Here is a 13,835-nt window from a genome sequence, read left to right on the forward strand (position 1 = left end):
ATTCCTTCCTTCCAGATTTAATTATTTCTTTCTTTTTCTTCCAGATATTAAACTGATCAGAACAGATACTACACTTGATCTTAGCCAAAAGGCCAAGAAGTGATTAATTTCCTTTTTTTTTTTTGAGATGGAATCTCATTCTGTTGTGCAGAATGGAGTGCAGTGGAGCGATCTCTGCTCACTGCAAGCTCTGCTTCCCAGGTTCATGTGATTCTCCTGCCTCAGCCTACCAAGTAGCTAGGACTACAGGTGCCCACCACCATGCCTGGCTAATTTCTTTTGTATTTTTAGTAGAGATGGGGTTTCACTGTGTTAGCCAGGATGGTCTCAATCTCCTGACCTCGTGATCCATCCACCTTGGCCTCCCAAAGTGCTGGGATTACAGGTGTGAGCCACTGCGCCTGGCCAATTTCCTTCTTCTTAAAGTGCTTCCGTAAGTAGTTCTTTCATTTATTTATTTGTATTTATTTATTTTTTTAGAGAGTCTCACCCTATTGCCCAGGCTACAGTGTGATGGCACAATCACAGCTCACTGCAGCCTCAAACTCCTGGCCTCAAGTGATCCTCCAAGCTCAGCTTCCCTAAGAGCTGGGATTACAAGCATAAGCCACTGCACCTGGTCCCTTAAGTAGTTCTTTTAATAGGATCACCTATAAATGATAAATTCTGTCTTTGCCTAAACTATTATTTGTCCTTTCCATGAATTGTTAACTAGCTAGAAACTGAAGTATAGGTTGGCATTTTCTCTCAGAATTTTGAAGCTGTTCCATCATCTTTTGATTTCTATTGGTATGTTTGAAAAGTCTGCTGTCAATCTAATTGTCATTTTTTTCATTTCTTTTTTTTTTTTTTTGTGACGGAGTTTTGCTCTGTCACCCAGGCTGGAGTGCAATGGCATGATTTCGGGTCACTGCAACCTCTGCCTCCTGGGTTCAAGCCATTCTCCTGCCTCAGCCTCCCGAGTAGCTGGGATTACAGGTGCTTGCCACTGCGGCAGGCTAATTATTTTTTGGTATTTTTTAGTAGAGACAGGGTTTCGCCATGTTGGCTAGGCTGGTTTTGAACTCCCTGCCTCAAGTGATCTGCCTGCCTCGGCCTCCCAAAGTGCTGGGATTATAGGTGTGAGCCACCACGCCTGGCTGCCTCTTCCAAAATATCTGGAGTGGATTTTGTAGTGAAATACTTTCACCTCTAGTTGAGTTTAGTGTGGCATTTGGGAAGATGTAATGACTCTGTTTCCCGATATGTGCAGTGGTATAGTCTGTGCAGCTTCTACAGCTGCATTCAATGCCACCAATAAAAAAACACGGACACCTCAGTGGCCTAGGCTGTTTGTGGCAGTGGCGGTAACAGTGTAGGTTGTTAATATCCTGTGAGTTCCATGTTCAGGTGCTTGGAGTGGCTGTGGGGTGAGGGTCCTAGTCTCAGGGTCTCTCAAGCCTATTATGGCATCCGGGTCTTGGGATGCAGCTTTGCTCTCTGTGGGAAGTTTCAATGTAGGTTACCTAGAGCTAGGATCTGCGACCCTGAGGCACCCCTTAGGAGCTTGGGCCCAAAGGACTGCATTTTATAACTGTGATTCTAACTCTAGTGGGGATGGGGGACAGGGCAGAGCCCTAACCTGACTCTGGCAATGAGGGGGTGCTCTAGAGGTTTGGGTCTGGGGATCAGGGTATAGCTGCAATTCAGGAACCTGAGCCAATAGAGCTCAGTGGGAACTGAGGTCCCAGGGGATGAGGCACTGTGTAGTAGTGACTCTAGACCCTGGGATGGTGGGGCTTGGCAGTATCCCAGCCTCTGTGAGACCAGGTGCAGTGGTAGCAAGTACCCAATAATAATGGAGCACTGCTGTCCTCTGGGACCTGGGTTGGGGCAGGGAACAGCATAGCAATGATTTTATTCTCCAGGGAGAGGGTATCTCAGCAGCTCAGGCTTTAGGGGGATATTCCAGCCCCAGGGAAGCAGAGCACTGGAGTTGTTTGGCTTGTAGGGTAGGGTGTCTCAGCTCAGCCACTGTTCTGTTTCCCTGGGATGTAGGGTCCTACCTCATCTCAGCCCAGAGATGCACAGCTGCTGAGATTGACCAGGACACTGATTCCCTAGTGGGGGCAATGTGCCAGTTCAGCTCAGGCTTGGGAGCATGACTGTTCTGGGCAGCCTAGTACTATTTCCCTGGAATGCAGACAATTGCTTCAGCTTAGGTATTGGGGTACATGATCGTTCTGGGTGGCCAATACACCATTCATTACCTGGGATGCCGGGTGCTGCATGGACTTAGGCAGTGGGGAGACATGACTGCTCTGAGCAGTCAAGATGCTGTTTTGCCATGAAACAGGATACTGCTTTATTTATTTATTTATTTTTAATTAATTAATTAATTTATTTTTTGAGATGGGGTCTCACTCTGTCGCCCAGGCTGGAGTGCAGTGGCGCATCTCCACTCACTGCAAGCTCCGCCTCCCGGGTTCACGCCATTCTGCTGCCTCAGCCTCACAAGTAGCTGGGACTACAGGCGTCCGCCACCACGCCCCACTAATTTTTTGTATTTTTTTAGTAGAGACGGGGTTTCACCGTGTTAGCCAGGATGGTCTTGATCTCCTGACCTCATGATCCACCCGCCTCGGCCTCCCAAAGTGCTGAGATTACAGGTGTGAGCCACCGTGCCCAGCCGATACTGCTTTATTTTTATTTTATTTTATTTTGAGACTGAGCCTCACTCTGTAGCCCAAGCTGGAGTGCAAAGGCACAATCTCGGCTCCCTGCAACCTCTGCCTCCTGGGTTCAAGCAATTCTCATGCCTCAGCCTCCCGAGTTGCTGGGATTACAGATGTGTGCCACCACGCCCGGCTAATTTTTTGTATTTTAGTAGAGATGGGATTTCACCATGTTGCCCAGGGTGGTCTCAAACTTCTGAGGTAAGGCGATCCGCCTGCCTAGGCCTCCCAAAGTGCTGGGATTGCAGGCGTGAGCCACCGCGCCCCCCCAGAAACAGGAAACTGCTTTAGCTCCTACCTGAGGAGGGGTCAGTGGAGTGGCTTCACCTCCGCCTGGCCCCATGGAGAAGGGTGTAACTGCTGCTCCCATTTCAGCTTGGGGATGTTGGGACACCAGGCTGGGTGGTTCAAAGGCAATTTAGCTTCAGGGATGAATGGGGATCTGTAACTACTTGCCCCCAGAGCCAGTCACACTCCAGCCATAGTTCCAATACAGCAGCATGTGGATCAGGGCGGGGGAGTGGCCAGTGCTGGCTCCTTCTCTCCGGGCAGCACAGCTGTGTGGACTCCAGGCAGCTTCCTCAGCTGGGCTTAGTGCCTACGAGGACTGCAGGGGACAGTTGTGAGGTTTGTAGGTGTCCAAAGTTGATGGGAGTTGCTGGGATCCCCTTGTTTACCTCTTTGCTGAAGGGAGAAGCTAGTTCTCAGCTGATCCCAACTAGGGGACAGAATAATGGAGGCCTGTCATTTCCTTCCATTCTCTGTGGTCATCCCGAGATTCTGTTACTCCTCTGGTGCACTCCAGCACTCTCAGTTATTTTCATTAAAATGTCGTTGTTGGCCAGGTGCAGTGGCTCACTCCTGTAATCCCAGCACTTTGAGGCTGAGGCAGGCGGATCACCTGAGGTCAGGAGTTTGAGACCAGCCTGGCCGCAACCCCATCATGAACCCGGGAGGCGGAGGTTGCAGTGAGCCAAGATCGTGCCACTGCACTGGATCCAGCCTGGCGACAGAGCAAGACTCTGTCTCGGGGTGGGGGGGGGGGGGGGGAAGGCATTGTTTATTTGTTGTTTTGACTATCTTTGTAGGAGGAACAAGCACTAGGGGCCATCTTGCTAATGTCACTTTCCATGTGGTCATCTTATAATGTCTAAAAACTGGCTTGCCTCAGTGAACCCTGGTGAGCTTCATCTTTCCATTTCAACTAGCTCATTAAAACATGTTTGTGAGCAGAGACAATATTCCCCTCAGTACCCTCTACACCAAACACGTGACTTTAAATTTAATTTTAAAATGTCACCATATGAAGCTGGGCAGGTTGGTACACGCCTATAGTCCCAGCTATTCAGGAGGCTGAGGCGGGAAAATTGTTTCAGGCCAGGAGTTTGAGTCCATCCTGGGCAACACAGGAAGACGCTCATCTCAAAAAAAAAAAAAAAAAAAAAAAAAAAAAGGATGACATATGAAAATTGTTAAAAGACATTTTTGAAAAAGAATAGTGAAGGCCAGGTGTGGTGGGCTTGAGCTTGTAATCCCAGCACTTTGGGAGGCTGAGGCAGGAGGATCACTTGAGCACAGGAGTTTGAGATCAGCCTGAGCAACATAGTGAGAAACTATCTCTACAAAAATACAAAAATTAGCTTGGTTTGGTGGTATGCACCTATAGTCCCAGCTACCTGGAAGGCTGTGGTGGGAGGATTGCTTGAGCCTAGGAGGTTGAGGAGGCAGTAAGCCTCGTGCCAGTCTGGGTGACAGAGTGACACCCTGTCTCAAAAAAAAAAAAAAAAAAAAAGTGAAGGGGAGACTTACCTTAACAACTTTTAAAATACGCTGTAAAGCTACTATAATTATACATTATGGTACATGTAAAGAATATAAACAAATCATTGAGGCAAAACATAGAGGGAGAAAACCTAATATTTTCTTTCCAAATCCCAATGAATGATCTTATATATCCCCTGGATTAGGCAACTTTCCTTGGGGTCACTGATCTATGGCACAGAGAGAAAAAATTGCCTCACTTCCTATCAACTGATTTACAAGTGTTTCAGAACGATGCCTAATTTGAGAGTGCACATATTCGTTTCTATCTTGATTTTATGCTTTCATTGATTGACTGATGAGAAGACATTGTGTTGCTGCATTTTTGGGATCTTTCCTTCTATTAATTAATTCACTCTTTAATTAAAATGAGCAAACTAGTAGCATAAAATGTAAGTGAAACTCACACCAGCTATTTTTTAACTTGAAAACATTAAAATTTGACATACATCTAAGGATTTTTCATATGCAAAACCCTGTACTTAATTTCGGGCAAAGAAAGGCTAGTGAAGTATGGAAAAGGAACTGAGAGTTTAATTGGTAAGCTAAACATGAAAACAACTGCAATGGAAAAGAAAATAAAAACTTTTGATAGAAAATCCAGATCCTGAGGAAGCATGAAGAGGGAAAGCTATTTTGAGTAGTTGGCTTTTAGCTAGACCTTGAAGGACGAGGAGGATCTTGGCTTAGGAGGGAGACAGCATTCAGACTGATTCTGATGTCTTTGACATGTTTGAGGAGTATGCTAAGGTGTATTGTAGGCCTGATGTTTTTCTCATAATTAGACTGGAGTTACGGGTTTGGGGAGGACAATCACATTGGTGAAGTGCCATTTGTATCACATGGTACATACTATCCACATGACTTATCACTGTTGATGTTGACTTTGACCACCTGAAGTTGTGTTTGTCGTTTCTCTACTACAAAGTTACATTTTCCACTTTCCATTCTCTTTGGAAGGAAGTCACTGTGTGGCACACCTCACGCTTGATGAGTGGGGAGTGACGCTCCCTCTCATATTATATTTTTACTATAAAGTGTATTTTTACTATTTTTTTCTTTAGACGGAGTCTCACTCTTGTTCAGGCTGGAGGGCAATGGTGCAATCTTGGTTCACTGCAACCTCCGCCTCCTGGGTTCGTCATTCTCCTGCCTCAGTCTCCCGAGTAGCTGGGATTACAGGCACGCGCCACCATGCCTGGCTAATTTTTGTATTTTTAGTAGAGACAGGGTTTCACCACGTTGGCCAGGCTGGTCTCAAACTCCCAACCTCAGGTGATTCGCCTGCCTTGCCCTCCCAAAGTGCTGGGATTACAGGCGTGATCCACTGCGCCTGGCCTTTACTACATTTTAGAATAAGCTTATTTTCTCAAGTTTGTTTGTTTGTATGTTTTTGTTTTTGTTGTGTAAAGAATGATCTTACCTGGCTGGGCGCAGTGGCTCACGCCTGTAATCCCAGCATTTTGGGAGGCTGAGGTGGGTGGATCACTTGAGCCCAGGGGTTCAAGACTAACCTGGCCAAAATGGTGAAACCCTGTGTCTACTAAAAATACAAAAAATTGGCCGGGCACAGTGGCTCATGCCTGTAATCCCAGCACTTTGGGAGGCTGAGGTGAGTGGATCACATGAGGTCGGGAGTTCAAGACCAGCCTGACCAACATGGAGAAACCCCGTCTCTACTAAAAATACAAAATTAGCTGGGTGGTGGCACATGCTTGTAATTCCAGCTACTCGGGAGGCTGAGGCAGGAGAATTGCTTGAACCTGGGAGGTGGAGGCTGCAGTGAGCCGAGATCGCGCCATTGCACTCCAGCCTGGGCAAAAAGAGTGAAACTCCATCTCAAAAAAACAAAACAAAACAAAACAAAACACACAAAAAATTAGCCTGGCATGGCGGCATACGTCTGTAATCCCAGCTACTTGGGAGGCTGAGGCATGAGAATTGCTTGAACTCAAGAGGTGGAGGTTGTAGTGAGCCAAGATCATGCCACTGCACTCCATCCAGCCTGGGCAACAGAGTAAAATTGTGTCTTGAAAAAAAGTAAAGGGGAAACAAACAGCAAAGTATCAGAGCTGCCCAGAAAGGAGGAATGCCGCTGCCTGCAGTTTTTCCTTTTCTGCTGAAAATTCAAAACTAAGTCAAGTATAACTGTGGCAGCTACTATACAGTTCTATACAGTTCTTCTGAACAAGATTTTGACTGACAGATTTTTTTTTTTTTTTTTTTTTTGAGACAGAGTCTTGCTCTGTCACCCAGGCTGGAGTGCAGTGGCATGATCCTGGCTCACTGCAACCTCCACCTCCTGGTTCAAGCGATTCTTCTGCTTCTGCCTCCCAAGAAGCTGGGACTACAGGCACCCATCACCACGCCCGGCTAATTTATTTAATTTAATTTAATTTATTTATTTATTTTTTTGAGACAGAGTCTCACTCTGTCACCAGGCTGGAGTGCAGTGGTGCAATCCTGGCTCGCTGCAACCCTCGCCTCCCGGGTTCAAGCCATTCTCCTGCCTCAGCCTCCCGAGTAGCTGGGACTACAGGCGTGCGCCACCATGCCCAGCTAATTTTTTTGTATTTGTAGTAGAGATGGGGTTTTACCATGTTGGTCAGGATGGTCTCGATCTCCTAACCTCATTATCTGCCCACCTTGGCCTCCCAAAGTGCTGGGATTACAGGTATGAGCCATGCGCCCCACCTAATTTTTGTATCTTTAGTAGAGAAGGGATTTCAGCATGTTAGCCAGGCTTGTCTTGAACTCCTGACCTCTATGATCCACCCACCTCGGCCTCCCAAAGCGCTGGGATTACAGGCATTAGCCACCATGCCTGGCTGAGACTGACAGATTCTGATGCAAACAATTTTCCTGGATTTGAAGCCTAGCTCCTTCCCTTTCTGGCCTTTGTGATTTTTTTTTTTTTTTTTTTGACAGTCTCACTCTGCTGCCCAGGCTGGAGTGGAGTGGCACGATCTAGGTTTACCGCAACCTCCGCCTCCTGGGTTCAAGTGATTCTCCTGCCTCTGCCTCCCAAGTAGCTGGGATTACAGGCGTGTGCCACCACACCCAGCTAATTTTTGTATTTTTCATAGAGACAGGGTTCCACCATATTGGAAAGGCTGGTTATGAACTCCTGACCTCGTGATCTGCCTGCCTCGGCCTTCCAAAGTGCTGGGATTACAGGTGTGAGCTACTGCCCCTGACCCTTTGTGACCTTCTGTTGCTGTTGTTTTTTTGAGACGGAGTCTTGCTCTGTCACCCAGGCTGGAGTGCAGTGGCACGGTGAATCACGCCTCTGGGATTCACACCATTCTCCTGCCTCAGCCTTCCGAGTAGCTGGGACTACAGGTGCCCGCCACCGCGCCTGGCTAATTTTTTGTATTTTTTAGTAGAGATGGGGTTTCACCGTGTTAGCCAGGATGGTCTTGATCTCCTGACCTCGCAATTCGCCTGCCTCAGCCTCCCAAAGTGCTGGGATTACAGGTGTGAGCCATGGTGCCCGGCCTTCTTGTTGTTTTTTTGTAAGCTCATATTAAGTGATACTCTGTAATCCTGACAGATCCTTAACCCCTTTGAGACACAATTTCCGCATCTGTAAAATGGGGTTAATGACAGTATCTACCTCATGAGGCTGTTGGAATGATTATGGGAGCAATGCATATTAAATTCCTTACATTTAATAAATAGCAATGCAGTGGACATATTTTTTATATATTTTTTTGAGACAGGATCTGACTCTGTTGCCTAGACTGGAGTGCAGTGGCACCATCTTGGTTCACCGCAACTTCTGCCTCCCGGCTTCAAGTGATTTTCTCACCTCAGCCTCCCAAGTAGCTGGGATTATAGGTACGTGCCACCCCATTCGGCTAATTTTTGTGTTTTTAGTATTGATGGGGTTTCACTATGTTGGCCAGGCTGGCCTCGAACTCCTGACCTCAAGTGATCTACCCACCTGGGCCTCCAAAGTGCTGGGATTATAGGCGTAAGGCACTGCGCTCGGCCTGAGACTTCATCTCTTAGGGAAAAAAAAAAAAAAAAAAAAAAAAGGGCTAGGCATGGTGACACTTGTGATTCCAGCACTTTGTGAGGCTGTGGCAGGAATACTGCTGGAGCCCAGGAGTTCAAGACCAGCCTGAGGAACATAGCGAGACCTTATCTCTATTACGAAGAAAAAAAAAGCTTTGAAGTCAGTACTTTGTTATGCCAGAGTGTAGGCTCTGTGATCTAAGGGTAGTTCCTCTGAGACAAGAAGGGAAGGAGAAACGAGAAATCAGGGACGGGGAAGAGAAAAGTGAGGCAGAGGGAATCAGGAGGTTGGGACTGGGGGGAGGATGCATCTTAGTCCATAAGAGGACACCCAGTGCTCTACACCTGGGGCTGAGGTAAGGAGTTGGGTATGAGCTACACTTTTTGAGGCTCAGATAGTTTGAGAGAGAAATTGAGAGAGCATCGGCTGGTGCTTTGCTGCTTTCTATTGGCACCCTCCCAGCCTTGCTTGAATAGAATGGAAGGAATAGATAGATAGGCTCCAAAAAACATTCAGTTGGTCCTCTTTGAGGCATGGATGAGTTCCTGAAAGAACCCATGAGTAATGCAAGAAGAAAGCTGAAATTTTTTTGAGATAGAGTCGTGGTCTTGTCACTCAGGCTGGAGTGCAATAGTGCGATCTTGGCTCACTGCAACCTCCGCCTCCCGGGTTCAAACGATTCTCCTGCCTCAGCCTCCCAAGTAGCTGGAATTACAGGTACCTACCATCATGCTTGGCTAATTTTTTTTGTATTTTTTGTGGAGACGGGGTTCCACCATGTTGGCCAGGCTGGTCTTGAACTCCTGGCCTCAGGTGATCTGCCCACTTCAGCCTCCCAAAGTGCTGGGCATGAGCCACCGCGCCTGGCCAAGAATGCTGAAAATTAAGAGTCACTATGACTGTCCAGGTTCACCACAGCACAGGTATGGCACAGGGATGCCATGGCAGGGGCTGTGTGCCAGACAGCCCAGAGCTGGAGCCAGGGGCAAGGGCAGCTGAGCCTCATAAGTACCAGTGCAAGACCAGCGGGAAAAGCTTTGAGCAGAGTTTGCCAGGCAATTGTCCTGCAGAAAGTTTCCTGGAGGACAGACCATTATTGACATCAGTGGTGAGTGAGGCCAGGACAGAAATCTATGACCAACAATTAGATGAGAAAACTACTCCTCAACCAGGGTCAGCAGAAACTAGCAGAAGACAACAGATTACAGGTGCTACCCTGGCCAATAGGATAAAAAAAGGAACCTTCCAGACCCATCCTTAGAAGCATGGGGCTCAGGGGACAGACTTCAAGAGAAAAGGAACTCTGAGGCTGAGTTCATATTGAATATTTACCTGCAAGAGCTTAAACAGGAAGAAGCTGATCAGGAATACTTTTCTACATATCTGCACCAGTTTTTGATAGTTCGTTTATTTTTACATTTTATTTTTTGTTAGCTTATTTTCCTTTTAAAACTATTCGCTTTTAAATCCTTTTTATTTTTTAAGAGAAAACTTCTAAGTTTCATTAAATTTTTTAAAATTTATTTTTTAACCGGCCGGTGTGGTGGCTCACGCCTGTAATCCCAGCACTTTGGGAGCCCGAGGCGGGCGGATCATGAGGTCAGGAGATCGAGACCATCCTGGCTAACACGGTGAAACCCCCTCTCTACTAAAAATACAAAAAAACTAGCTGGGCTTAGTGGCGGGCGCCTGTAGTCCCAGCTACTCAGGAGGCTGAGGCAGGAGAATGGTGTGAACCCGGAGGAGCTTGCAGTGAGCCGCAGATCAGCCACTGCACTCCAGCCTGGGTGAGCCAGAGCGAGACTCCATCTCAAAAAAAAAAAAAAAAAAAATTTTTAAAGAAAACGTTTAAGTTTCATTAAAAAGTTTTATTTTTTAAAGAAAACTTTTAAACTTCATAAATCCCTTTATGTTTCTTTTTCCAGTTAGCCAGCTTTAAAGTTTCATTTTACGAGCTTCAAGAGCTTTGAACCCTTGCTTATTCTGAAACATTTGGATGTGTAACACATCTTAGTAAAAAATCTGATCTTTCAATATCTTCAGCAAAAAAAAAGCCTATCTTCATAAACTCCTTTTTTTGGCAGTTTTCTTCCTAAATCTAATTGTTAATATCATATGCCTTAGTAAGTAAAGATGTGTCTGAATTTCCTACTTTGACCAAAGCCATAAAATATATTGCTATGCTTGTGTCTCTAATGAAGCGGATCTGCAAAGCATCAAATGAGAACAACCCAACTAAAAATAGAGGTGGGCCGAATGTGGTGGCTCATGCCTGTAATCCCAGCATTTTGGGAGGCCAGGGCGGGAGGATCTCTTTGAGCTCAGGATTTCAAAGCCAGAGACTCCTGACAGCTCAAGAGGTCCTGAAATGGCAAGACTACGTCTCTACAAAAAATGAGAAAATTAGCTGGTTGTGGTGGCCCGTGCCTGTGGTTCTAGCTGCTAAAGAGGCTGAGGCAGGAGGATCAAAGTCCAGGAGGCTGAGGCTGCAGTGAGCCTGATCACACCACTGCACTGCAGCCTGGGTGACGGAGTGCACTTGCCTCCACCAGGAATAGTAGTACAGTTTGATTACTGACTATAAGTCACACATTCAGATAATCCTAGTATTTTGACTTTTTTCTTTATTAATATCTCCTTTGTCTTCCATGGGATGTGCCTTTCCTTTTGACTCTGCTCTTTATGAATAAAGGAGTTGGATTCCCAATTCACTGAGAGGTTTCAGTTAGCTTTGCTTTGCCCCATGGCTTCAGGTATGTAACTTCATAATAGTTACGGTGGTTTTAAAATATGTCTACAAATCCTTTGACAGTCTTCTTCACAAAATGAAGAGCCCAGTTCCCCTCCTGTTCAGTCGGGGCTGGACTTAGTATCTCACTGCTCATGAATGGATTATGGTGGAAGTGAAGTGTGACTTGAGACCACGTCATAAAAGAGGCACTGTGGCTTCTGCTTGCTGTCTTGGACCACTTGCTCTGGGGATGCCAACTGCCACATTGTGGGGACATTCAAGCAGTATGGAGGGGTCTACAGAGCGAGGAAGTGGATCCACTCTAAAAGTGGATTCTCCCAGTCCCAGTTGAGCTTTCGGGTAACTGATAACTAACTCTAGCTGACATCTTTATATATTTTTCCTATTTATACACACACACACACACACACACACGCATACTTTTTCTTTTTAGCTCTTGGAGCAGAAAAGGAGAGCAAGAACTCTTACTCAATTACATTGTTTTTTTTTGAGATGAAGTCTTGCTTCATCACCCAGGCTGGAGTGCAATGGCATAGTCTCGGCTCACTGCAACCTCCACCTCCCGGGTACAAGCGATTCTCCTGCCTCAGCCTCTCAAGTAGCTGGGATTACAGGTGCCTGCCACCATGCCCAGCAAATTTTTATATTTTTAATGTTTATTTCTTGAGACGGAGTCTCGCTCTGTCGCCCAGGCTGGAGTGCAATGGCGCGATCTCGGCTCACTGCAACCTCTGCCTCCTTGGTTCAAGCGATTCTCCTGCCTCAGCCTCCCAAATAGCTGGGACTACAGGGCTGTGCCACCATTGTATCTTCAGTAAGACGGGGTTTCACTATGTTGGTCAGGCTGGTCTCGAGCTCCTGACCTCAGGTGATTTCCCCACCTGGGCCTCCCAAACTGCTGGGATTGCAGGCCTCAGTTACATTTTCTTTCAATACTTTTTAATTACATGACCAGAAAGCATTACTTTATAATAAAGCATAGTCACGTAATTAGCTTTTTTTTCAACATTATTCTAAAGCTTCTAAAATATTATAATTTAAAAAATAATTATTGGCTGGGGCAGCATAATTTAGTAGAACACAGTATCTTGTCCTTACCTAACCCTAAAGCTTTTTAAATTTTTTTTTAGTGAGAAGAGTGGCATTATTTTACATTTTGTAAATCTCTCTAATGTCTGACTTAATAGATGAAAGCTGGATTCCCAAAGCTGCTTTGCATTCAGTCTGTTACAATATCACACGTGAGGTAGCCTCTGGAAAACTCCTCTCCACACTCATGAAAGAAATAGAGTGAAAAAGACAAATGATGTATTAGTAATATAAAAATGGCTTTGACCTTGACTATCCGTGAAAGTCTCTTGAGGACCGCCCCTCCTCAACCACCCTTTGAGAACCGCTGCTCGTTTCATTTCCTCACTTTACGTAGAAGGACACAGACCTCAGAAATCCAAAATGACACAGCCTGTTAGTGGGAGGATACAGATGAGATGGTTTGTCTCACTTCTCTTGCTTAGGTTTTCAGTCAGATACCCTGATGGCCTGTCCTGTTCTCTGTAGCTGCAAAGACTGTCACAATATATTATCCCTGCAAAAATTTTAATAAAAAAGGAAACATCACCAAACCTCATAAATTCTACAACAAGCATACTGTGTTTAAATTTGAATTATGACATTTGAATTAGGATCTCTATTTGAACTGAAACACTAAGGCAAATTCTATGGCGCCCTACTCCATGCAAGTTGTTAATGACAAACTGCACAGTAAATACCACAAACACGGAAATACCACAGTGTCTGCGTCTGAAATATAATTGTGATAGATTCCAAAAAAAATTTTTAAAAATTAAAAAAAATCTTATCTTCTACATACTGCGGAACCAAAAACATTTTCTCATGTACTGGCTGAAAGGGTAGTGGATGTATTAAGAGACTACAAATAGGCTGGCAATCGTAGGGAGCTTTTTAGATTAACTAGAGTTGTTCTGAGATGTAGATATTTTTCATTCTCTAACCAGACCTTATTTTTGTCTTTTTGAAAAAACATCAAAGAATCTTCACGGTCACCTAGCAATGATTTCCTTTGTATTCTATTAGATGGTACAAATCTTTAAATGGATCATAGCCTTGTTCCTTAAAGAACGTAGTGTCAGCCAGGCATGGTGGCTCATGCCTGTAATCCCAACACTTTGAGAGGCCAAAGCGGGTGGATTCCCTGTCTCTACTGAAAATACAAAAATTAGCTGGGTGTGGTGGCAGGCACCTGTAATCCCAGCTACTCGGGAGGCTGAGGCAGGAGAATCACTTGAATCCAGGGGGCAGAGTTTACAGTGAGCTGAGATTGCGCCACTGCACTCCAGCTTGGGTGACAGAGTGAGACTATCTCAAAAATAAAAAAAATAAAAAAAATAAAAAAGAACATAGTGCCTACAAAAGCTCTGGTCTAGCAAAGGACATTATTCCCAAGGAAGCTACTCCCAACTGTTGGGTTTTTTCAGGCTCTACATTCTTTAGTTTTGAATCATGTGGC

At 45.5% G+C, this 13,835-nt stretch overlaps 1 pseudogene; it reads right to left on the reverse strand.

The window, feature by feature from the left end:
• LOC116275630 lies at positions 1–104 on the reverse strand (annotated as a pseudogene).
• Between the last annotated feature and the right edge of the window lie 13,731 nt (positions 105–13,835).

The sequence above is a fragment of the Papio anubis genome, chromosome 6 (genome assembly GCF_008728515.1).
Source record: "Papio anubis isolate 15944 chromosome 6, Panubis1.0, whole genome shotgun sequence".
Classification (NCBI taxonomy): Eukaryota; Metazoa; Chordata; class Mammalia; order Primates; family Cercopithecidae; genus Papio; species Papio anubis.